The sequence below is a fragment of the Eulemur rufifrons genome, chromosome 20 (assembly GCF_041146395.1).
Source record: "Eulemur rufifrons isolate Redbay chromosome 20, OSU_ERuf_1, whole genome shotgun sequence".
Taxonomy (NCBI): Eukaryota; Metazoa; Chordata; class Mammalia; order Primates; family Lemuridae; genus Eulemur; species Eulemur rufifrons.
In genome coordinates this window covers 52,555,840-52,579,751 of record NC_091002.1, presented here as the reverse complement: position 1 = coordinate 52,579,751, position 23,912 = coordinate 52,555,840, and the positions used below count along the sequence as shown (strand labels likewise).

At 38.9% G+C, this 23,912-nt stretch overlaps 1 long non-coding RNA gene across 2 annotated transcripts in view; it reads right to left on the bottom strand.

The window, feature by feature from the left end:
• Nucleotides 1-23,912, bottom strand: part of LOC138401138 (uncharacterized) — a 53,005-nt gene that overhangs the window by 15,869 nt on the left and 13,224 nt on the right. For both annotated transcript variants that reach the window (XR_011236423.1, XR_011236422.1), the window contains exon 2: nucleotides 20,518-20,688. This is a non-coding gene — a long non-coding RNA (uncharacterized lncRNA). The remainder of the gene's footprint in view (nucleotides 1-20,517; nucleotides 20,689-23,912) is intronic.

Here is a 23,912-nt window from a genome sequence, read left to right as displayed (position 1 = left end):
TAATGGAATGTAACTTATGTTACTATAACACTTTATAATTTGCAGGGTGTTCTTATATAGATTAAACCATTTTTCCTGATTGTCATCTGACCAAGATTCCCTTGGTAGAAAAAGAAAGAATGAAAAAACTTATGAGAGGCATTTAAAAACTATTTTCATCATTTCAACAAAGGAGAAATTAAAACTTTGTTCTACCTAAAATAAATGGAACATTACTTTATTCTACCTCATGACATGAAGGTGCAAGATATTAGTTTTAACTACACTCATGCAACACGATGGTGGCTATATATCATGGATTTGCCAGGGACAGTCCAGATTTATACCTATTGCTGTGGTGAATGATTAACCTTACTATTACTCTCTTTCATCCTCAAAAGTCTAGTGATTTGGTGATAAACTATATGCTTACCCTACTCAATATATATTGCTGATATCTGTTTCATTAGGCTTAAATACACCATTATGTTCCTCCTAATTAAAGTAAGCTATAAAGTAAGCTAGTTGAGTGAAAAGAAGGATGTCGGAGTCTCTAAAAATTATAATTTACTTACACCATAAAATTAAAGATTTGGGGCTGGGCGCTCTAAACTTCTGACTTCTGTCGTCGATGGTTTGCAATGTGGGATATGCTCACCTGAGGGAGGATCAAGATGATCTACTGGGCAGTTAGAGGAAAATACTAGAACTTCCTTTTTCTTTCTTTTCTTTTCTTTCTTTCTTTCTTTTTTTTTTTTTTTTTTTTTTTTTGAGACAGAGTCTCTCTCTGTTGCCCGGGCTAGAGTGCCCTGGCATCAGCCTAGCTCACAGCAGCCTCAAACTCCTGGGCTCGAGCGATCCTCCTGCCTGAGCCTCCCAAGTAGCTGGGACTACAGGCATGCGCCACCATGCCTGGCTAATTTTTTCTATATATATATATTTTTAGCTGTCCATATAATTTCTTTCTATTTTTAGTAGAGATGGGGTCTCGCTCTTGCTCAGGCTGGTCTCCAACTCCTGAGCTCAAACAATCTGCCTGCCTTGGCCTCCCACAGTGCTAGGATTACAGGTGTGAGCCACCAAGAACTTCCATTTTTATTTTTCATCTTTTAAAAAATTAAGCTGTAATAATGATTAGTATATAGAATGACAAAGATGCCTGGTGGCTACTATGTTATTTCTACAAGAGTTACTAGGAACAGAATAAGGAGAATGTGCCAAATTAGATTCATGCCTAACCATACTGGAAAATAAACATAAAAACAAAAGATGTTATAGTATATAATGTCTTAAATTAATCTTCAATTTATCTAAATGTGCCTTTTTCTATACTTTGAAAGAATTGATTTTATGTTATAATATAAATGGAATATGAACAAAAGTGTGGAAGACTTCAACTGGAGAATTTTAGTTTAAGAAATCTCTAATTTGTGTGTATAATCTTGAGGTTCACAAGGTATTAGTCAAACAAGTCAGGCTTACTGTTCACTCTCTCTTTTGGTTTTTCTTTTCACTTTTTTTTTTTTTTAAGACAAGTGCAGTAGTGAGAAGAAGGGAAAGAGCAGAACAAGGCATTCAGTCTATAACTGACTGTGAACAATCGAGATAACTGACTACCTTCAGACCAGCCTGTTAGCTCTCATATTAAAATGTAAGACAATACAAGGCTAAACTTAAAGAACCACTACTACATTCTTCCCCAATTGCTAAAGATTTTAAAGTCTGAAGATACGAAATAATGGAACACTCAAACTGCTGGTGAGAATGTCAAAGAATAACATCAACTTTGAAACAATTTGCTCTTGCTTGGTCAAGGTGAACTCTTTAGACTTTAGAGCCAATAATTTCACTCCTAGGTATATACCCTAGAGCAGGGGTCCCCAACCCTTTTTGGCACCGGAGACCGGGTCCATGGAAGATAATTTTTCAGAGGGGGGGTGTGGGGAGCCATGAGGAATGGCTGTAAACACAGATGATGAAGTCGCTCATCTCCTGCCATGCAGCCCCCCAGTTCCCAAGTTTAATGGAAGACAATTTTTCCCACAGACCGGGTGGCGGGGGGCGCTATTCTGCCACCTGGTCGTGGGGGACCACAGCCCTAGGGATGCTCATGCACATGTTCACCAGGCTACACACACACAAATGCATAAAAGAGCAATGTTCTTAATGGTTGCATCGGGTATCAACCCAGATTATAAAAAAACTATAATGGATAAATCTATTATGGTACCAGCCATACAACAAAACAATAAAGAAAAATGAACATGAAATTTAGCTGCCTACATGAATATGGATCAATCTTATAAATAAATATAATATTGAATTAAAGAAGAAAACACGAAGGATCACCTCCAGTTATGACTCCATTTAAAGTCAAAATAGGCAAGCTAAACTGTATTGTTTAGGGATACATAGATGGTAAAAATCATGGAAAGAAGTAATTACCATAAAAATCAGGATAGCAATTCCACCAGATGTTGGAACAGGAACGTATGTAATTGGAAAGGACACAGGAGGCTTCTGGGGTGCTGACAATGTCCTATTTCTTACCTTGAGTAATATTTGCTTCACAATACATTTGTTTCATAATTATCATATGTACATTTATGTGTAAAGAAACCCTTTTAAATTATCAATTTTTTATATCATAATGGTGTTGTGGTTAAGTCTTTTTTAGGGATACATATTGAAATAATTATGGATAAACTGATATGCCTCAGATTTGCCTTCAAAACAATAGAGGAAAGGAAGAGAGTGGATAGAATAAAGTAAAGATAAGAATTGAAATTGTTGAAGCTGAGAGATGGATACATGGGGCTCATTATACTACTGTCTACTTTTGAATATGTTTAAAAGTTTTCATTAGTACAAAGTTTTTTAAAAGCCTTTATGGAAATAACTAAAAAATGAAGACATACACTAGCTTCATAAACGGGAATACTCATATCTATAGATTTAGTGCAAGTCTAATCCAAAGTCCAACAGGGCTTTTGGAAAACTTAACAAACTAATTTGAAAATTTATATGGCCATTCCATGTAAATATAATATATAAATATAAATATAATAATATTTATATTCTGTATAAATATTTATACAGAGTGGCCATATACATTTTAAGAATGGCCAAAACATTACAAAAGAAGAAGAAAAAGAAAGGGACCTGCCTTCCCAGGTATCAGGACACTATAAAGCAAACTGTAGAAGACACTGTGGAGCTGGCACGATGATGAACCAATGGGCTAATACAGTCTATAATCGAACGCATCATGTATGGGAGCCTGATACACTATTCTATACTGCACACCAGTGGTGAAAGGAAAGACTACTCAGTAAGTAGTTGTGGAACAGAGGGTTCTCTATATATAGAAAATAAATGCAATTAAATCCCTTCTTCAAAAATCAATTCCAGGCTTCTATGTAAAAGGCAAGATTTTTCAACTTTTACAAGTAAATCTGGATGAAATCTTTATTACCGAGTGTAAGAAACCATTCTTTTTTTTTTTTTTTTTTGTTGAGACAGAGTCTCACTTTGTTGCCCAGGCTAGAGTGAGTGCCGTGGCGTCAGCTTAGCTCACAGCAACCTCAGACTCCTCGGCTTAAGCGATCCTACTGCCTCAGCCTCCCGAGTACCTGGGACTACAGGCATGCGCCACTATGCCCGGCTAATTTTTTGTATATATATATTTTAGTTGTCCATATAATTTCTTTCTATTTTTAGTAGAGACGGGGGTCTCACTCTTGCTCAGGCTGGTCTCGAACTCCTGACCTCGAGCGATCCACCCGCCTCGGCCTCCCAGAGTGCTAGGATTACAGGCGTGAGCCACCGCGCCCGGCCAAGAAACCATTCTTAAACACAAAAACATATGCCAAGAAGATGTTAGGTAAGTATGTTTTAACACATATAACCAACAAAGAATTTGTTTTCAGAACATAAAGGGAGGCTTATGAAAAACCGGAATATGTGCAAAAGACATGAACAAGCATGTCTTTCACAGAAGAAACCATACCAAGCAATTAAGCACATAAAGAAATGCCTAACCTCTTAGCAATCAGAAAAGAACAAGTCCATGAAATCCCATTTTACCCATCAGATTAGCAAAAATTTAAATGTCAGAAAAAAATCAAGCATTGATGAAGATGTGAAAGTGGAACTTACACACAGTGATGTGGGAGCAATTATCACTTTAGAAAATAATGTGGCACTATCTTGTACAATTGGTCATGCCCACACCTCACAACTGAGAATTCTACTTCTAGATATATGTTAGAGAAACAAGGATACTAAAAGTCAGGGGGGTACTAAGATATATGTACAAAAATTTACAGCATAGTTTGTAACAGAAAAAACGTTAAAAACTAGAAACTACTCAACTGTCCACCACAAGGACATCTGTATTGGGTGGTGGCTTATACCTGTTTATTGGTGTGCATCATTACATAAGTTTTATTTTTTTGTATAAATCAGTTTCAAAAGGAATTAAATCTTTTCTTTTAAATATTGATTACTTTATCTGATGTCATATTTTAAGTAACTAAAAATTGCAACAACCTCATGTTTGCTAAGAAATGACTCACTTTGGCCAGGTGCGGTGGCTCACTCCTGTAATCCTAGCACTCTGGGAGGTCGAGGCGGGAGGACTGCTTGAGCTCAGGAGTTCGAGACCAGCCTGAGCAAGAGCGAGACCCCATCTCTACTAAAAATAGAAAGAAATTAGCCAAACAACTAAAAATAGAAAAAATTAGCCAGGCATGGTGGTGCATGCCTGTAGTCCCAGCTACCCGGGAGACTGAGGCAGGAGGATCCTGTGAGTCCAGGAGTCTGAGGTTGCTGTGAGCTAGGCTGACACCATGGCACTCTAGCCCAGGCAACAGAGTGAGATTGTCTCAAAACAAAACAAACAAAAAAAAGACTTGCTTCATTTTGAGGTATGTAGTTTAAAAACTCCAATCTGAACTGAATAAAGATCAATTTAAGAAAAGCATTAAAGCAAAATTTTCCCTGACACTTAGAAACCTACAAAGACATTATGATTTCAAAAAATAAAAGGCTTTCTACTAACTTCTTAACCCCTTCCCTATATTGAACTCACACTGAATGCTGTGGACATTAGATCACCAATGGACAGCTCCGAGCTGGTTAAGGACACAAACGACAGGGTGGGCACACCAAAACCTGTCTGCTCCACCATTTTGCCAAGAGACTTTCTAGTTTGTTTTCAATTACATATAGCCAAATTTGAACTTTCTTCACAGTTATAGTAAAGGAGCTGCAGAGGTGTAATCCACAAGGAATACCATCTGCTACACCCCAAAGGGACGGTCTGCAACAAAACACGGTGGCCACTCCTAAGGCATCAGAGACAGTTCCAGTATATTAAATGGCCTTTGGAACTTCTAGGTTTAACAGTACAGGTAAAACATTTCAATCGGTCCTCTAAGATGCCTTTCTAGAAAGTATGGTTCTTTTTCATTTCTCAACTGATAATTTTCTATTTTTATTAAGTGAACTCATTTATTTGTTTTGAGATGACTGGTTATAGAATGTGGTTTTGTGTGAAATTAAACAAATCAAGAACATGCACATTTGTGTTTTCAGAAAAAGAAAAAAGGACATTGCTATTACACTCATGACTCATTTAGGGTGTGGAACGTGGTTCCCGAAAGTGGAGGTGCTGAGCGAGCCTGCGCCGTCCGGGGCACCTTCAGCACAGCGCTACGGAGACACAGCACACTGACCAGTCGCTCCTCTGCTTTACACAAATCCCTGAAATCAGGGAACGGCCCCAGTTAGAGTTTCTCTGGCCACCTGTCATAGAATTGTTGGTTAATCCCCTCGGGCTGCACTAGTGGCTCTGATGTTTCCAGAATGTCTAATGGTCTTACAGCAACCCCCATCTCTCTACTGATCCGTCCCCCTCCGTTTCCTCAGTCGCTTCCCCTGAAGAAAACTCGAACTGTCCACACAGTAAGCACAGTGCTCTTCCTTTGCTTCACCAGGGCAGGTCCTCCACCGGCACCAGCGCACATTTGCACACCCCATTATTATAGGTTAAAACTGTACAGCAGAACAATAAATGGCAGAAAGAAAAGCCACCACCAAGAATAAACAACCTTATTGCAGAACGTGCTCTACACTCAGTTCCAGACAGCTGAGGGGTCCCGGGGGGAGTGTGCGGAAGGAGCAAGGTGGCTCGCGTGGCCAGAGGGGACAGCGTGGCCAGTCAGTGCTGGTTCTCAGGCGGACGCATGGTGAGCCAACCACTAGAAAAAGTGCATGTCCTTCCACTTCATTTTTAGTCAAAACCATTCAATGATAAAAAGAATAAAAACCAAAGACGTTCCATGACCTGGAAGGCCAAACATGAACTGCCTTTGGTCACCTCTCTGGCCTCACTCCCACCCCTGGCCCCGCGGCTCGCAGCCACTCTGCCTTCTTCAGCACTCCTCTCGCACACACAGCTTGGCACTTCCTAATCCCTGATGAAAATGCTCCGCCCTCCGGAGCTTTGTGGCTGACGCCCTTAAACCCTTGCCTGTGTTTCACCTCACTGATGCCTTCCCTGAACACCCTGTTTAAATTAACGTCTCCATTCCTCCCACATTCTCTATCTTCCTTGTTTTTATTTCATTTCAGAATATTACAGAGGTACAGACGTTTTGGTTACATGGATTGCTTTTGTCATTCTCTATCTTCTTTTCCCACAGAGCAGTTATCATCCCCTGATATCACATACACATTTGTACAGTAAATATCTTCTCCACTAGAGTGAGAGCCAGGAGGGTAGAAATGATGTCTGTTTTATTATTATTTCATCAGTACCTGGCTCATTATGGAAATACCAGAGTGTTATTAATTGTACAAATGTATGGTAACTGCATATATGTCTAAAATGATACATTTCAGAGACAAGCAGTATCACAAAATATCAGTACCATGTGGAAAAACATTAGAAGGGAAGGCAGATAATATAAACAGAAAAGTAGCGTTTTTTTCCCCTGTAAATCAGTGTTCATTGTTTTTAAGCTCACCTTAGAAGTTCACCAGCACTGTGATGCACAACAGTAAGTAGGTAAAGAATCCACTACAGTTCTGTAAACAGCTAACAGATCTTTCTCTTTTGTTTTAAACTAAATTGCAAGGCAGCAACCACCCAATTTAAAATCCATAACCTTTGCTATGTATCTAGCAACAGCAATTCCAGCACTTACAGTCAGTTAAAAAGTTTCAGATTACCACGGCTCAAAACATTGGGACCTTATTATACTCTGCATTGTACTGTATTAAAATGAAGGAGTAGGAAGAGAAAAATGATTCTTATGCTACTACTGAGAAAAATGCATTCTATTTTCTTCCCAATATCGGGTTGTTCCTTTTTCACACATGGAATGTGCAAGAGCAGGGGTGATAAAAGAACAAGTGGGAGAATTGGCACGCAGCACTTTATTTCAGTAAATACTTTAGAAAAGATAATTTTAGAGATGACCAAGCAGCTTTCAGATAAGGCAGTCTTGCTACAGTCCAGTAGAACCTTAAGCATATTTTTACAGAATGTAAAGAGACATAAAATTATTAATGCTTTCTTTAAATCTGTTTCCTGATGCCAACAAGCAAGGTATTATCTCACTATGATGACCACAGGCCCTGCAGGCCAGAAAGGTTAAGAAATCAGATGTCCATGGAGTTTCTGTGGAATATTTCACATAAACATGTATTTATTAAAGAATAACACAATGCTGACATGTTAAATATTGTATGCAAAAAAATCAAGTTGCAAATCCTCAGCAGAAAATGTATTTCTGATGTTTCATTCTTATAACTCTAAGGCTTTATGTTCCTGCTACTTAAATTTCTAATCTGTGCCTTTCTTCTCTAGCTATTGATAAGCATACCTTTATAACATGCCTGAATAGAAGTCACTTTATTATAATGTGAATACTGGCAAGCAAGCAATCAATCAATCTTGAAAAAATATGGCAATTTGACTTCTGGTTTCTGATCTGTAAGGAGCTTAGAAGTCATCATTCCCATCCACAGAACAAGAAAAAGGCTGAACAAATGGAAAACCCAACATCTCAGATCCACTGGAGAAATGAGGGTACACAGAAAACTGCTGCTCCCCAAACGAGAGAGACAGGCAGACAGGCAGAGAACCACAACTCAGCCAGAACAGAAACCCACAAGCAGAAACTCTGCAGGACCCAGTACCAGGGCAGGAAAATCTAAACTGTAATTTATGACTAGCTGGAGGCTCAGCGTAGACAAGTTTAAGAGTTAAGGACTCCAGGGGTGTCTGGTCTTAGGCAGGCCCCCACACGTCTGTGGGTTTCACCTCCAGGAACTGTCCTACCAGGTTCCCACAGTGAAGGTCAGAGAAAGTCTCCTGTGCCTCAGCAAAGGGAGGGGAAGGCAGCCATGGTGCAACACACCAGCGCATTCTGTTCTCCTAGCAAGGCTGCCCTCGAGAGAAACTTTCACCAGAGCCTAACCAACCGGGTTTTACCAAAAACTAACCAAGTTGGGGGAAGGGAAATAAATATCCCACTCCAGTCTGCTCTAGCCTTTTTGTCTCACTTAAGGGTAGAAACAAAACAAAACTGAGAAGCACTTTTGTGTAGGTCACAGCCAGGGGCACAGACTCACTGAAAACCTGAGAATTAACCATAGCACTGTATAATATCTCCCCTCCCCCACACCTTGCCGCACACCTACAGGGCTTTCACATAACAGGATGACAAAAGAAATAAGCACCTTCTTAGTCTCAAACTCAAAGACAAGAGAGGACAAACATAAGGGCAGAAGAGGAAATTTTATCCTCCAACACCTAAAGCTAGTAAATAGTAAATAGTAAAACGGCCTAAACCCCAACCAGATAAACATAAAACCTCACAACAAATGCCTATTTACCATGGCTCCTTTTACTCAGTATATCATCATGTTCAACAAAAAATTACAAGGCATACTTAATATGGCAATAGGACTCAAGTGTTCCACAATCTTTTAAAACACTGTTGAAAATGTAATCTTTGATAACATGGTCAATTATAAAAAGTCAGGATAAGCAGGGATATTCAGCCAACACTAGCACTATTCAACATTATACTAGAGGTCTTAGTTAATTCAGTTAAGATTCCAAAAGGATAAACAGTTTAAATATCAGAAAACAACTAAAAAATGCCACTATTTGGAGATATTTGGAAGACAATAAGCATTTCAACTATCAAACTAACTGAAAACCAGGCCCAGCAGTGCATGCCTGTAGTCCCAGCTACTAGGGAGGCTGAGGACGGAGGATCACCTGCATCCAGGGGTTTGAAGACCAGCCTGGGCAACATAGCAAAATCCCATCACAAAAAAGAAAATGATAATAACAAAAATAAAATTTAGAAAACTAATTCAAGTGTTCAGTATGGTGTTTGGATTAAAAATTAGCATATAAAAATTATTAGGTTCCTATATATTAATCAGTTAGGAAAATATAACAATAGGACTTCAAATAGAAAAAAAAATCCATAAAATACCTAGAACAAATCTACCAAGAAATATGCAAACTTACATAATAAAATTTTACAACTTTACTAAAAGAATATGAGACTGGGTGCTGTGGCTCATGCCTATAAACCTAGCACTTTGGAAGGCTAAGGCAAGAGGATTGCTTGCGGTCAGAAGTTCAAGACCAGCCTGAGCATGAGTGGAACCCTGTCTCTAGAAAAAAATAGAAAAATTAGCCGGGCATGGTGGTGCATGCCTGCAGTCTCGTATACTCAGGAGGTGAGGCAGGAGAACTGCTTGAGCCCAGGAGTCTGAGGTTGCTGTGAGCTAGGTTGATGCCACGGCACTCTAGCCCGGGCAACAGAGTGAGACTCTGTCTCAAAAATAAATAAATAAATAAATAAAAGAAGAAGTACCAATACCTGCTCAAATTCCTGACCTTCAAAAATGAGAGGTAAATTATTAATAAAAGAATTGCTCGTTAAAACCCCTAAGTTCTAAGATAGTTTGTTACATGGCAATAGATAACAGGAACCCGTACATGATTATTTTCATTTAGTTTGTATACACTTTTTAACTAAAATATTCATGTTTTTGAGGAAATCTTTGTGTAACTAACCTTATTGGCCCAAATGAGGTCATCCAATTCCTATCAAGATTGCAAACTGTCACGGGCTTCTGGTCCCAACAATCAACCCTGGGAAGGAAAAAACACAGAAGTAAATCCAGATTCCAGGAACAGTAATAGCAGCAGCAACAAAAAGAAACACAAACTGCTGGAGATACCAGAAGCTGTACTGAACTTATCTGAGAGGAAACTGGTGACCCCAGAAGCAAAGGGCAGCAGAGGTCAGAGTTAAAAGACAGATTAGCTAAAAGCTTTTTTGAATTCTGCCCTTGCCTCTCCTTTGATTGTCCCTTCACCACAGAAATTAGCAGCAACAGCCTAGATGTCTTTGGCAGCAAGATACAATGCAGACAGCACAGAAGCCCTGTGGGGGGAAGCTGTGGAAACAGGTCCAGCACCCTCAGCGCTCACCCTTCCTGCCCCCACTCGGGCTCCCACAGCAAGGGCCAGAGGTACGGAGCTGAGAGGGAGTTATGATCTAAGGACACTGCCTCTTCCCGATATTACTCATTCTGAGAGTGTACGAAGCAAACCCTCATCAGAAGTTGCCTGATGCAGCATCAGCCAAGAGGAGACTCAACAGCACTTCAGCGGCGCCAGGCGGCTGGTTGACCTGGACTCAAGCCCTTCCTCTCCTTAAACTCACCTGGACTGACACAAATTCCAATGCACATTAGAGTAAGTAACTAATACCCCCCCCAAGGGACATAGACAAACAGATACATCTGGAGCATAAAACCACTGTAAAAGAAACACAACACACTAAACAATTTATGCCATCTGAAGTAGAATTATTGGAATGGAGGATCCAAGAATACAGCCCTGAGAAGTCAGCGAGAGATGTAAGCACTACGAAACCAAAACAAGAAACAACGAAAAAGAATCAAGTAGAAATATTGAGCATGAAAAAGAGACAATATCCAGATAATTGGAGTTTCAGAAGGAGGGAAGAAATAAAACATCTCAAGAAATAATGAGGGTAACTTTCCCAGAATTAAAGATAAAAGAAGTCAATATTATAAGGGCTGAAAGAGCCAAATAACAGAGGAAACTATTCCTAGAAAATTTAAGTTCACCAAAGAAAAAATTTGAAAACATTGAAAGAAAAGAATAGACCAACGCCAAAGCAAAAGAATAAGATTAATATATATCGCAGTAAGTAACACTGGATACAAGATGGAGTAACCCAAATTCACAATCCATACTTCTTGAGGCAAGGGTTTTTTCAGAATTTAAAACTGCTATAGCTTGAATGTATCCTCCAAAAAGCATGTGTTGGAAACTCAATATCCAATGCAACAGTATTGGGACTAAGGATCAGCCCTCACGGACGGATTCATGCTGGCCCTGCACTGAGAGTGCGTCCATCAGGAAGGGTTCATTATAAAGGGGTGAGTTCCCCCACTGCCTCGCTTTCTCTGCCCAGCGAGATACCAGCCTCTCGCTCTTGGACTTCCTATCCTCCAGAACTGTGAGCCAATAAACTTCTGATTCATTATAAACTACCCAGTCTGTGGTATTCTGTTACAGACAGACAAAACAGACTAAGACAAGAATTTTTCAGATTTTACAACAGTAATATGGTATATATCATATATTATGTAACATCCAGAGCAGTGTCTAAGGCACTGACCCATAATTGAACTCATTAATATTTTGAAGCAAAAATCTGTAAATACTCACACTAAATGAGATGAATAAAAGCCATAAATACCCTCATGACAGTTCAGGTTGGGTTCTTCTGTCAAATGAGCCATAAACAGCCTCATGTCAGCTTGTTGGATTTTGTTGCCAAATGAGTTACAAGAAGTAGTTTGGTTTTCAGATCTTTTTTTGATTTTGGAAGTCCAGGTAAAGGATTGTTACCTCTATTTTAAAAGTCTTGAATTAAAAGAACTTTACATTTAGAATTTTCCATCCAGACAAAATATCATTCCAATATGTTAGGCAAAAATATTCCCAAGAACACAAAGCCTCAGAATGTTATGTAAAGCCCACTAAGCACAATCTTGGAGGAATATTGAAAAGAAAAAGAAAAAGAGAGACAAAGTAAAAGTAGTCAAATGCCTTGATATCGAAAAAAACTCTGACCTAAAATACTAGCAATACATTCACTGGGGACAGGGAGTCAGGACACACACCCAGAGAACATAAGAGTGCGCTAGAGTATCTGTCATATGTGGGGGAAGAAAAAGCTTCTTTAAGTGTAACCAATATGCAGAAATAAACAGGAATGGGTCTAAAGGACAACCAGCATAAGAACAATAATAGAAAAAAATACTCAACCTATCCAATGAAAGGAGGAAAGGGGGAAAGGACCAAAAGTAAGCCCAATTAGAGTAATTACAACAGGGGCCGATGCAGGAGGTTCATTTCAGGCCAGGAGTTCACGACCAGATTGAGCTAGAACGAGACCCCATCTCTACAAAAAATAGAAAAATTAGCTGGGCATGGTGGCATGAATCTATAGTCCCAGCTACTCCAGAGCCTGTGGCAGGAGGACCACTTGAGCCCAGGAGTTGGAGGTTGCTGCGAGCTATGATGATGCCACGGCACTCTAGCCTGGGAGACAGAGCAGGACTCTGTCTCAAAAAAAAAAAAAAAAATTACAATCATGTAAACGAGTTGAACTTGCCAATTTAAAAAGAAATTAGGCCAAAGATTTTATGGTGGGTTAAAAAATCATAAAGCAATATAGTCCCTACAAGAGACATATTTAAGAAAGGATACATCAGATGAGTATGAACCGGGCTAGAGTGCCGTGATGTCAGCCTCGTTCACAGCAACCTCAGACTCCTGGGCTCAAGCAATCCTTCTGCCTCAGCCTCCCGAGTTGCTGGGACTACAGGCATGTGCCAACATGCCCGGCTAATTTTTTTCTATATACTTTTAGTTGGCCAGATAATTTCTCTCTATTTTTAATAGAGACGGGGGTCTCGCTCTTGCTCAGGCTGGTCTCGAACGTCGACCTCGAGTGATCCACCTGCCCTGGCCTCCCAGAGTGCTAGGATTATAGCTGTGAGCCACAGCACCCAGCCTAGAAAAGCCTTTCTAAGCCCATTCCTTTCAGCTGGGACTTAGTCATATAGGTTTTAATCTTATACAACTTAGTATATTTACCTGAAATGCTGATCTTTTAAGTGAATTAGGAGTGGAAGGTGGGAGAATGATCTTTTCAAGTCACAGTGTTAATTTTTCCTCCCCACACCCAGGGTCTCATGTCATTCTGGTTCTCTTAAACCTATAATAAACCACTGAGTTTTAAGTTCCTGTATAGAATGGAATTCTGAACCTCTGACTGCAGCTGCAGTTGTCCTCTACCCTAGGGCCATAGAAAGTGGTTTGGAGTGCAGTTTCTGCCGCTGGGAAGAACTACTGATCTCCCTAACAAGGATAACTTTGCACTGATACATAGCACTGGTAGGCTGCAGCCCGCTGCTAGACGCGGCCTGCACTGTGTGCAGTGGCTTCCCTCACCCTGTGTCAGGCACCACTGTTCTGCAGTTGGACACGCAGGGCTGTTTCTCAAAATGCATTTTGAGACCCTCTGCTGAGGCAGAAGGATTGCTTGAGCCCAGGAGTCTGAGGTTGCTGTGAGCAAGGCTGACATCACGGCACTCTAGCCCGAGCAACAGAGTGAGACTCTGTCTCACAAGGAAAAAAAACTAAAGGCTTTTCTTTTTTTAAGAGACAGGGTCTTGTTCTATTGCCCAGGCTGGACTGCAGTGGCACAATCATAGCTCACTGCAGTCTCAAACTCCTGGGTTCAAGCAATCCTCTTAGCTCAGCTGGGACTATAGGCATGCGCCATGATCCCAGCTAATTTTTTTTTTTTTTAAAGAAACAGGGTCTTGCTGTTGTCCAGGCTGTTCTCAAACTCCTGGGCTCAAGCGATCTTCCTGCCTCCGCCTCCCAAAGTGCTAAGATTACAGGTGTGAGCTACCATGTGTTGCCTCAAAAAGGCTTGTAGAAGTGACAGGCAGAGCTTTAGTGTACGAAAAGCACTCACCCTAACAATGGCCAGCTAATTAATTAAGGTCACCAACTCTATTTACATAAGCATATCCCCTTAGATGGCAATTATTTCCAGATACTTCTAAACTGGACCATTAACTAAAAAACTCGAAATTTAGTATCAGTTTCCACTCCCTAAACTTTAAACTAGTATCAGACTTTAAAATATTTTCTATCTATAGGCCAGACATAGTGGCTCATGCCTATAATCCCAGCACTTTGGGAAGCCAAGACAGGAAGACTGCTTCGAGACCAGCCTGGGCTAAATAGTGAGACCTCATGTCCACAAAAAAATTTAAAAATTACTTGGGAATGGTGGTGCATGCCTGTAGTCCTAGCTACTTGGAAGGCTGAGGTTGGGGGATAGCTTGAACCCAGGAGTTCAAAGTTACAGTGCGTTATGATTGTACCACTATACTCCAGCCTGGATGACAGAGCAAGACCTTGTCTCTTAAAAATATATATATTTATATACATTTTTTTCTAGCTATAGATGAAGATTTTCACATTGGATCAAATTCCCAAAACTGAAGAGCTAATACCAATCATTCCATTCCCTGAAAGTTTCCCAAACTCCTTCTTTATAGATATTAACATTTAGAAAGGGAGAAACTCAGAGCCATTAAGGCTGATGTGTGAAAAAATATCCCATTGTATTTCTGGGTTTTAAAAAATTTCAATTTCTACAATGTGTACATTCTCTCACATTTGGTGAACAGATTATTCCTTTTGCCTCTGTGGGGGGTGGAGGGCTCAATACCTAAACCCAACAGATTACTTCTAGTAGACTGGTACGCATAGCAAGATGCCATGAAGTCAGAATGGGAAATCAGGATCAGAAGTCAGCCATATGACCATGAAACCAGGAAACTAAAACTGTTAATACTGCATAAATAGTTTCTGAGTTTTTTCCATCTCTAAAATTCCTATATTCTTTTCCTATCACCAGTAAAAAAATAAGCTATCAAGATAACTCACTAATCAGATAATTACAAAAATTAACTTATTCAACAAATATTCACTGAGCTCCTACATATTAGGACCACATAGATATTGTCATAAAACATATATAAATTAAATATAAGTCAATATATTATAAAACTATATTTTTAAAAGCACAAAAATAAAATAAGCACTATATTCTTGAAACTACCATAGAAGCTAAATATTTGTAGACGACCAGAGATTAACTACAGTGCAGTTTAACTAGATAAAAGTAACTTTATTTTTAGTTTGTAGCAACTGCAACACAGTGACAATTAAACACTTTTTAAGATCATTTTATACACACTTTAAAATCTGGCCTATACAGCTGTCAAAATTGAATTGACAATATTCAACATATACTTCTGGTTTTAAAAAGTCTTAATCGGCAAACCGATCTCTTTCACATTTATAAAGTACACTCAAAGGCAGACATAATGCTTAATCGTTCCTAGGACATAGGTGCATCTTAAAAAAGAAAAAAATGCTCTATGTCAAAATATTATAAACATTCCAAAAATGTAAGCATTTAATGGAACATCAGAAGCATTAATTATTGAACAAGACAAGATGCTCCTTATAATCACAATGTTCTAGAAGTTCTAGCCAATACAATAAACAATCTGGCTCCAGAGTCCATTCCTTTTAATTTTCTACATCTCTCTTCCAAAAGAATAATAGATTTGTGAAGAGCACTTAAAATCTTTTAAAATCCTGAAGGAAAAATGAAAACAGGTAAAAAAAAAAAATACATCAAAAATGTTAAATCTCAATACCAATTAAAGAAATAAAAATGAAGAAAATAACAAATATTTTCTGCTCAAATGGGCAGACTTAAAAAATATTATAATTCTAAAGATTTCATGAATTCAGTGAATAGTCCTAGGATTATAGACCAGAACTTCATAATTAAAGTTTAAAAGACTAACGTGCCATTATCCTTACCACTAGAATCCCAATCCCAGGAATCAAGTTTCAGAAAATACTCACGGATGTGCCCAGAATGAACCTGGGAGTGGACACTGGGCTGCGATTACCCTTCCTGTGTTTCTGACAGACAACACTGATAGAATTTTATTTTAGAAAATGTGGCATCAGGCCGGGCGCAGTGGCTCATGCCTGTAATCCTAGCACTCTGGGAGGCCGAGGCGGGTGGATCGCTCGAGGTCAGGAGTTCGAGACTAGCCTGAGCAAGAGCGAGACCCCATCTCTACTAAAAATAGAAAGAAATTATATGGACAACTAAAATATATATATACAAAAAAATTAGCCGGGCATGGTGGTGCATGCCTGTAGTCCCAGCTACTCGGGAGGCTGAGGCAGTAGGATCGCTTAAGCCCAGGAGTTTGAGGTTGCTGTGAGCTAGACTGACGCCACGGCACTCACTCTAGCCCGGGCAACAAAGCGAGACTCTGTCTCAAAAAAAAAAAAAAAAAAAAGAAAGAAAATGTGGCATCAGAGATATGTTTCAATTTTTTTAGCCCATCATGTAGCTGTGATATGTGATGGGTTAAAAGTACATTTTAAAAATTTTCTTTTTCCCTGTACAGTAAGATTTCAAGACAGTCCCTTCTTCCCCCTTCCCTTCCTCTCTCACCATGTACTCAAGAAAGTCCCTGCTGAAAAGAACAGTAACCCAGTGGGCAAGACATGACGCCTTCCGCACTGGCCCTGAGCAGCACAGCACAATCCACAGTCTGAACAGCGGTTAAGGGCACAGACCTCAGAGCCAAACACTCTAGGTTACAACCTCAATTCTCCTATCTCCTAGCTGAATAAACCTTGATAAAGTCACTTAACCTCTCTAAATTTTCTCAAGTATATAAATGAATACAATTTATTAAACAGGTAAGTTAAGATAATACAGAAAAGTACTTTACACAGAGCCTGGCATTTATTTAGTAGTTCAACTAATGTTAAGATATTATTATCTGTATTAGGAAAAAAAAAAAAAAAAACCACCTGTCCGTTCCTTAAAAAAAAAAAGATTGTCTTACCTGTTCATGTTGCTATAACAGAATATTTGAGGCTGGGGAATTTATAAATAAAAAAAGTTTATTTGGCCCATAATTCCGGTGGCTATAAAGACCAAAAGCATGGCACCGGCATCAGCTCGGCTGCCGGTAAAGGCCTCAGCTGCACTAGCACATGGTGGAGAAATGGAAAGGCAAGCAGGCATGTGTGAAGGGACACCAAACAGGAGAGGACCCTCACTTTACAGCACCCACTCTCGGGGAACTGATCCATTCCCACAAGGGAGAGAACGTGCTCCCTGGGGAGAGCATTAGTCTCCTCAGGAGGGATCCACCTCCCTGACCAAACACCTGCCACCAGGCCCCACCTCCCAACACTGCCTCACTGATTGTTTTGGCAGGGACGAATCACATCCAAACCACAGCAGAGAAGTCACATTAAATATACAGTATGTACAGTCCACCCTCAGGATCCAGGGATTCTGCATCCAGGGATTCAACCAAGCATGGATAGAAAACATCTCGGGGAAGAAAATTCCACAAAGTTCCAAAAAGGAAACCTTGAATTTGTCACATGAATAAAGTGATATACAGGCATCATAATGGGTATTAGAAGTAATGATTTAAAGTATATGGGAGGATGTGTGTAAGGTATATGTAATTACAATGCTATTTTATATAAGGAACTTGAGCATCTGTGGTCCTGGAACCAATTTCTCACAGATAATGAGGGATGTCTACCAAATTAAACTTTCTAAAATATAAAAAGTTCTGCAATTTAAAAACACATGTGGGCCCCAAGATTTTGAATAAGTGATTGTGGTCCTGCACCTTTATAAACTCTTCTTATGAAAAAATAATTAATACTGACTTATTGTATTTATTTTTTTAAGTCAGCCAGATTCCAAGTTGCCCATAGTTGTTTATTTTACAGTTCTAGAGGTGCCAAGGGTTCAGCAGGAGTCCCTGCCAAAGGGCCAATCACTGTAGATGAACACATGCTCCTTTTTTCTAGAACCCTAACTTCCATTGATAAGAATACATTCATGGTAAGACTGTTCACATAACGTCAGTCTCATCGAATTAACAACAAACTCCATTTGCAATGGCGTGGACTACATATTTGTTTACCACCTTAGCCCTTGTATTTGGTACTGAAAAAAAAATCAGTGAGTAGATTGCATTGTCTGCTACCCCGCATAACTGTATTAGAGGCTTACTTGCCTAATTCACAATTCAAGATTTAGTGAGTTACCTTGAGCTCTTATTATAAAGGTATGGAATGAGTGATGAGAAGGATGTACCAGGACATTTTCACATACATGTAAGAGAAAAATCCAAAGCAAATTGGATTAAACAAGGTGTTACTGACTCGTATAACTGAAAGTGTAAAGGCATAGCACCGTCACGGAAGGCTTGAGCTAGCAGCTCAACTGAGGTGACCAGGGCATGGTTTTTCTCCACTCTGTTCCTTCAGTGTTGACTTCTTATTCAACTAGCTTTCCTTTGATGGTCAGAAGATAACTGCCAGGAGTTCAATGACTATGTTTTCAGGTTGAAATTCAGAAAAAAAAGTGCCTTCATCCCAGTATTCCTAGCAAATGTCCTAAGATTCATTCTGGGTAAAGCACATAATATAACTTTCCCTATCTTCTTAAAAATTACTCTCCCAGATTTTCATCACAACCTATCAAGAAAAAAAAATTAAAATTTTCCCTTAATGTAAATCACTTTTTGAAGGATTCAAAATGTACTACTAGATTACCTGGTAAAATCAAAACCACAAGTTCATGATTGTTCTTGTTAACATAACTGAAAGCAACACCATAGATTTTCAAGAAGAAAAAGAGCTCCTTACCCCATACCTTTTTGAGATTATAATAACAACTTAAAAGATAGAAGAGTACAGGAATATCTTGACTGTGGCAAAAAAGAAAGAAAGAAAATAAAAAAAATGTGGTTTGTTTCCTACAGCCTTAAAATATAAGCAACTAGATAATCCATCCTATGGCTCAAGACCCCTCTTACCATACTCACCACCACACCTCTTCTCTTGCCCCGCCCAAAACACAGGGTCCTAGGAACACAGTGGGGGATGCACACTTTAGGGAATCTTATTGTGAATGTGCACTCCAAAGCCAAATACAAATCATTCCTGAACTATGTTTCCTACTGCTCACGTCCCTCAGTCTTACAATTAGCACAGAAAACACAAAGTTTATTCTCAGATTTATAATGGAGAAGAAAACAAAATAGCATTTATTAGACTGAAAGCCAATACTCAAACATGTACGAGTATTCTGGTTCTGATGGTAAAGTTGCACAAAAACAAAAGGCAAAATCCAAGCAATATGTTTTAGAGTAGAACTAACCACCTGAACATATATTACACACTAGTCCTCTTAAATAAAAAGTCAAACTTCACTAATAATCCTAGAGGGAAGTAGTGTGGTTAAAGAAAAGGATGTGAATTAGAAGAAAATCTCTATTCAATTCCATGGACTGGTTTTTCAAATACTCCACCATTCAAATAACTCAGTTCAACAAATATGTACTTAGGAATTCACTAAGAAGAGTGCATTAATGTCAGACACGATAGGGATATAAACATAGCCTTTGACTTCAAACATTCCTGAACAGCATAAAACATAATCAAGTAGAAATGCCTGAGACACTAAAAGATAGGGCTTTGGTAATCAGAAAAGGAAGAAATCAAATGAATGTGGATGATTTCTATAGCAAATAACAGAAAATCTCAAGGCAAAACTACTTAAACAATAAAGCAATTCAGGTAGGGTGGCTGTAGGCACAGTAAACGGGGCTCCAGTTCTACTTTTCTGTGATCCTGTTGGTGCTGCCCTCCGTCATAGAGGCATCACCTTCGAGCTACTAGAAAAACGGCTACAGCAGTCCCAGATGTCACATCCAGATAAAACCAGCCCTGGAGAGAAGAGGGACCATCTTTTTTCTTCCTTTTCTCAAATGCAAGAAAACCTTCCCCAGAAGCCTCTTGCAGAGTTCTCTTTTATCTCCCATCAGCCAAAACTGTCTCTCGTATCCATTACTAGAACAATCACTTCCAGAGGGAATGAGATCCACTACAACTAAGATTACCATGGATACCGGTAACCATCATGACCATCACTTCAGTGTTGGCTGCATATTTCAAGAATATTTCCGGCCTTGGAATGAAGAAGAAATAAAAAAGAAAAATACATAAGCAAAGGAAGAGATGTGCCTAACTGGAAGAAGAAAGCCAAATTCTGATATCATACATTAAATACACTGATAGGGATAAAGAATTCTCTTAAACTGCACTGTTGTCTTTCCCAGTGATACGAAAATTAACTTACTGTTCATCAGTAAATGCTAAGAATGCAGAAGTCGTCCTATTTTTATGGAAAGGATTGAGGTTATTTAATTATCAGTGGGGACAATCAGACTTACCACTCCTCATCAGTGGAGCCACCCATTCAGCTATGTCTGGGCTTAGAACATTCCACATTATGCATCCAGATGACTCTGCAGACTCACTGCCAGTAGCTCTTCCTTGAAGGTTTCTTCTCATCTGGGGAAGAGGTTTCACTCAAAAATCCACACACTCCAAACTGGCCCTATCTGCAAATGAAAGCATGCAATTAGGAGGCAAAAAGCTGCAGGTAGCAATTCCCCCTCGCCCATCTATAATTAACTGATCCATATGAAAACTGAACTCAAATATCAGACTAAGCACCATGTTTAAACTAAGCAACCTACACTTCAACACTTGTAATGTGCTTATTATATGTGGTTACCACCCTTTTCCCATCATATAAATCTTTTGTTGCTTCCATAGTATACCAGGTACAACCCTACCAAACATTGCCAGTAAGCAGAATTCAGCAGACAGATATTTTTGTTGGACCCACGCAAGGTTGGTCTCCACAGTGTGTTAAAGGATAGCTACCTACATTTATAAATCAGAAGACTTCACGTGAAAAATCAACACTCTGGCTCTCTTGAAAAATCAGAAAATCTGGCAATACTGCACCCATGATCCCACATGGTAATAATCTGCTGGGGCTGATTAACAGTGAACCCTCTAGGTGGGGCATGGACTTCGCTGTTCTCCAAAGACAACACCACTCTTTCATGTTACAACCTGGCTCACGGTTACCTGCCTGGACTCCACAGGCAGCTGAGCTTCCACTCTGCTATGTATTTCTAGTAGCTCCCAGGGAACATTTTATTATTGCCAAAGCCAGGCATGTTTTTCTGCCTTGAGGATATAATATAGCATAAGGGAATAACAACATGGGCTTAGTCAGAGCACCCAAGACCTGAGTTCTAACTCTGTAAATGACTACCTATGGGACCTCAGGCCTGTTTTTAACCTAAAATATATTTCTTCATTTACAAGCACCCAAATAAACCTATAAGCATTTAACACAGTAGGCAAACAGGCCTAAAATCTAACCTGTCCAAGCTGAACTGATAATCTTAAATCCACTTCTTCCTCATTCTTCCTCATCTCAATAAATCATTCCATGATCCACACAGTTCTGCTCAAGCCACAAACATGACAGTCCTTACCATATACTCTCCTTGTCCCCCAAAATCATCAGCAAGACAATTGATTCACCCTGCAAAATACGTAATTTGAACAGATGGTTAGAATTCCAGCCATGAAAACAAACAGCAATTCCTCCCTCAAAATCAAATACTTTGCTGAAATTGCCTATAAATTCAACTACTTAAATAATAGTAGCTTGAAGTGTCAAGGTTCCGTATTATGAGGAATATTAATATTTCATTAAAAGGAAAATGAAGACAAATATTGGGGATGCTGCACATCACTCCTTGCAAGGTATTGATATCACAATTCATAAGCTTATGCAATTCTTCAACTCTAAGCTGACAAGGAACTCAGAGGCTATGCTAAATCTTATAATGAAATTGGGAAAACCAAAAGACTACTGTTAGCAGAACTAACGTGATTTTAGGAACGTTGCAGGATACATGATCAATACTCAAAAACGAACTCTATTTCTATAAAACATTGTTCAAAAAACAATCAGAAACTGACACTGTAAAAAAAAGTTCATTTATAATATGAAAAATATGAATTATTAATCAATTATCAAATGATGTGCAAAGACAAATAGAGAGAGATACTATGTTCATAGATCAGTGCAGTCAATGGTGTTAACGTCAATTCTCCCCAATTTAAGCAATAGTCAGCACAATTCTAGTTAAAATCCCAGCAGACTTTTTTGTAGAAATTGACACGTTGATTCTAAAATCACATAGAAATGCAAAAAAGATAGAATAGTGAAAATAACTTTGAAAAAGAATACGATTAGAAACCTTATACTATGTGAATTCAAGGTTTATTATAAAGCTATGAAAAGAAAGTACTGACACATACAACATGGATAAACCTTGAACATAGTAAGTGAAAGAAGACAGTTACAAAAGGCCACATATTACCTACTGTGCTGACAGAAATGTAAAATTGTACAGCTACTCTGGAAAACAGTCTAACAGCTCCTCAAAATGTTAAATGTAGAATTACCATATGATCCAGCAATTCCACTCCTAGGTATATATCCAAGATAAATTAAAACATATCCACACAAACCTGTACATGAATTTTCATAGCAGCGTTGTTCATCACAGTTGTTTGGGTTCACTCACTCACTATTCATTAGTGAATAGATAAATCAAATGTTGTATATCCTACAATGGAATAATATTTAGCCATAAAAGAGAATGATGTACTGATATACACTGTCCAGATCAAACTTGAAACATTATGCTAAATGAAAAAAAGCCAGTTGGCCACACAGCATATAATTCCATTTATATTACATGTCCAAAGAGGCAAATCTAGAAAGACAAAATATGTTAGTGGTTGCCAGGGGCTGAGGAGAGGGAAGAACGGGGAATGACTGCTAATTTCTTTTTTTTGGGGGGGGGCGTGATGAAAATATTGTCAAATTAGATAGTGGCAAGGGCTGTATAACATTGACTTATGTACTTGAAAAAGGTGTTTATGTTATATGAATAATCTCAATAAGGCTGTTACAATAAAAAAAATAATTTATCCCTTCACTCCTGCAAAACAGAAAAATGGGTTATTTCCTTAGGATGTACTCTCGGAAGTACTAAGTTCCACTCTGTGACATGTGCCAAAGTACTTCTGAAACAGGTTCCACAGACTTGTACTCCCTCCAGCACTGCATTTAGCACCTGTGTCACTGTGCGCATGTCTGAATCAGCATCTCTTAAATCTGATAAAAAATTTTTATTATTGGTTGAACACTTTCCCCTCCTATTTTCATCATATATTTCTTTCCAAAGGGTCAGTTCTTAGCCTTTAAAATTTACCATCCTTATGGATACAGCACAAATGCTTCACTTTCTCAGGAAATGTAGAAATAGTTACTTTCTTGCCATTTTGGTCAGCAATAATTAACTCATCCCAATGGGTTCCATTTCAGCTTTTAACAATAAAACCTGCCTTGAAGTCAAATATTTTGAACAGTTATAAGAACCACTCTGCTTCTCAGACAGGGAAATTAAGAAGGTCACTACAGTACGAGTCCACCTGGGTTACGTCTATTTCCAGTTTCCTGACTGCAATTCACTTTCAGGTGAAATGTCCAAGTGGCTCCCAAGATATTTTAAAACCATAAGGTGTAGCAGAAAGGAAATGAAACATTTATTAGCATCTTGTACAAGCCAAGTGCTTTACGTGTATTACTTCATTTAATCTTAATAAGCCTATTACCCTCACTTAAATGAAAAGGAAAATAAAAATCACCCAGGGTAAGAACTTGCCATGCAGCAAATATGTGCCA